The sequence below is a fragment of the Dendrobium catenatum genome, unplaced genomic scaffold (genome assembly GCF_001605985.2).
Source record: "Dendrobium catenatum unplaced genomic scaffold, ASM160598v2 fragScaff_scaffold_1211, whole genome shotgun sequence".
Taxonomy (NCBI): Eukaryota; Viridiplantae; Streptophyta; class Magnoliopsida; order Asparagales; family Orchidaceae; genus Dendrobium; species Dendrobium catenatum.
The window spans coordinates 537,987-541,645 of NW_021319673.1; positions in this window are offsets into that span (position 1 = coordinate 537,987).

Sequence of the window (3,659 nt, forward strand, 5' to 3'; positions counted from 1 at the left end):
GGCAGATATTAACCCAGCAGTTATCATTTATGAATGTTGTATGACATTTCTGATTAGGTGGCTCACAAGTGGTCATCATGGGAGAAGGTTGAAACTAAATATAATAATTTAAGGTTTTATTCGGGATAGTTTTTTATTATTTTTATACTAGATTTTTAGCTTAAAAAAAATTAGAAATATGTATATTAGAAAGTTGCTTTAAAAATTAATAAAAAAGTTATTTTAGATAAAGCCTAAGGTTTCGTTTGGGGCTGTTTTCTTACTGCTTCTTAAAGCAATTTTTAAGTATAAAAAATAAATTATTTTACTAAAAAATTATTTTAAGAAGTAGAAAAAAAATTCGTTCCAAATAAAATCTAAGGCTTCATTTGGGATGACTTTTTTACCGCTTCATAAAGTAGTTTTTAGTACAAAAATTAAAATTTTTATACTAAAGTTATAGTAAAAAATAGAAAGAAAATAGTTCCAAACTAAACCTAAGTTAGCCACTAATTCAAATTTGATTACTTTCATTATCTTTATTTGACCCAAAGATGATCAAGAGGTGTTTGGGCCCATGACTTTGTTGGATGAATAGCTTTATCATTATAAACAGTTGAATCTTGAGATCAAAAGCTAATAATGACACTTGTGAAATCCTCAAAAATTATCATTAGATCTTAACCATCTATGTATCAAAGCAAGTGAGAAGATATGAAGGCAATGACTCAAGTCAAGTGGTGGTTAATTGACCTATTATTAAATTTTGTTCTTAAAACAAAACAAAAAAAATATATAATATTCTTGCAAAAAATAAGAAAGTTAAATGCTGAAAATAAAATTAGATAATACAAATCAATACATTTTTTCATGTCATTAGCAATCATAAGTGGAGAAATCTCTTAGAAATTTTGAGAGTGGAAGATTGAGCCCTTAGTGAATCCATTGTAGATTCTATCATGATACAAAGGAAAAATGATGAGTGGAAAATGGTATCTTGTTGACTTGGTGTAGTTTCTAGATAATGAAGCATTGGATTGGACCATTAAAAATAAGTTATCATGAAATATTTTAAAATTGAGAAGGATAATCAAGTCTTTCCAACTAGTTGTAGATTAAGGAAGTGAAATTAACTCTTGAGAATTAGAAGTGTTGGGCATTGATCCTGACAATTTATATTATATTTCTCATAATTAAATAAAGTTGAGGATCAATCATCATCAAGATATAATATTTGATTTTAGTATAGTACATGTTCAATGAAACTATAGTAACTAGCTCAACCTATACTCAAACTAAGCACCTTAGCATGACAAACATAAAGCCATCAAAAGTGATTCGATTTGAGTCCATATGAGCTCAAATCAAGTACTTGAAGTATATTTGAAAATATTAGAACATTAATTGAAGGATCATATGATCTCCAAATCTTACATACTAGAAATCAAATTGAGACTTGATGAAACAAATATTTGTGTAAAGGTATGATTTTCATTAAGTTAGACCCTATGATTTCTTACATTTTTAATTTCCCAAATAAAAACTCTATGCCTCCTTTCTTTCCTTTTTATCTGTTAGATCTTTGTGTAAAGATATGGCAAATTCTCTCTCTCTCTCTCTCTCTCTCTCTCTCTCTCTCTCTCTCTCTCTCTCTCTCTCTCTCAAATCATGAATTTTCATATGGGTAATTATTTTGCATTATTTGTGAAAATGATTCCCACAATACTATAAATATTTTTTTAATAATTGATAATCATTCTCTCAATCAAGAATGACACAATTTTTATGGAGAAGGCCACCTAGGCCTTACTTTGGAGGATATATGCATAGAATGAAAGTTTCAAGCTCAAACCCTTCAACACTTAGAGGAGACTGGACAAGGAAAAGCATTATCATAACCTGATGCAATTCTCCCATTATAAAATCAATAATAAAGCAAGGCTAGTCAATTTTAAAGCACCTATGCAGTGACTCATCATCATAAGGTAGTGGCTACGTACTCCTCTACCACAGCCTCATCAAGGATTTGTTGGATGCTATCACTTCAACCTATCCTTTCCATGTTTTTTGACCAACTTGTAATTTTCTTGCATCCTTGATAGACTTAAATGAATTCACTTTATTGACGCTCCTTGTGTTGTCATAAGAAAAAAACTTTAATGCTTTGTTCAAGAGAAATTCCCTTTGAGGAAAAAAATTCAACTTACCACTCACCATAGCTTTTAAGGGTTTTTTCCTTTGATTAATGTAATTCTCCTACTTTTATTCTATTGGGATTCAAGTTGCCTACAAATAATCCTTATGTTAGAACCTCTAATTCATACCGTATATTGACCACTATAAGACCATCATACTTATTCAATAAGCCTTTGATGCAATCATTTTTCAAGTTTTTCCCATAACTCCTAAAAGATAAACTTGCACATAGTTCTCTTTCTCTAGGGGAACTATTCATATTTTTTTTTAATTGGTCAAGATTTTATTAAATATTTTATTATAAATGAAAACATCATCATGGATGCCTCCCATCTTTTTAGAGTTTTTCAAAATGAGGAGAAAACTCTTAAAGAATACTTTCAAAAAATTTCTTTCGGAGTACATTAAATTTTAGAAGTTAATCCAAAGGTACTATATCAGATATTTTTGGAGGTCAAATTGTCTGCTCCTATGCTGATCTTATTCATCTAGTAAAATATAAATAACTTCTCATGAGGCAATCAATGGTCATCGAAAATAATTTGAACAATCCTCAAGCAAATATGAGAATTCACAATAAGAAATTAATGGGACTCACTAGCTATAAAAAATACCAATCAAGAGATTAAATGCAACCTTCTCCCTAATTCAACTTGCGTCATATAATTACACCCCATTAATTGCATCTCATATTAATACTCTAATGGAAATCCAAAATTTGAACACATCAAATGGCTAAAACTTGTAAAAATCTAAAACGTAGAGATTAATCTAAATATTATCACTTTCACTGTTCAAGTGGATATTTAATTGAAAATATTTTCTATTGGAGAAGATTTAACATTTGACTAGCTAAAGAGGCATGGGTCGTTATTTATAAAAATAATTAGCATATTATCAATATTAAAATAGAAGAAATTAAAAGAGTCATGGTAAGAAATTTATCAAAATTATTGAATATGAATGTTATCACAATATATTTGTCGTCAAGCGCTAGAAGATTCCATCACTAAAGTAATCCAAAAAAGTTGAGCTCCTCATTTCTTTAGAATTTTTTAGAAAAATTATATCTTGACTTCTATTATACAAAGATTTATCTTTCAAGTGAGTTTTTACTTCAATTTTTCAACAGATTTTTTTATATATATAATGTTACATCTAACAAAGACATTTGGAAGACAAGCCCATTAAATAGCATCGATGAAAAGTTAGTGGTGGATATGGTCATCCTTATAAATACATCATAGAGGCAAGTGACAAACAACAAACAAGGTATTCACTCATATGCCCTAGAAGGCATGCCTATGAGATAACCGCGATGAAAAGCTAGTAGTTGATATAGTCCTCACTTAAAAGATGCAATGAGACAAAGTTATTGACAATATCTCCACTCATCTAAAAATCTTAGAAGGCTAAAAGCCTAATAATGCATAATTTTCTCTAGTTATAAAAAAAAACCTACAAGGCTAAAAGCATTATAAAGT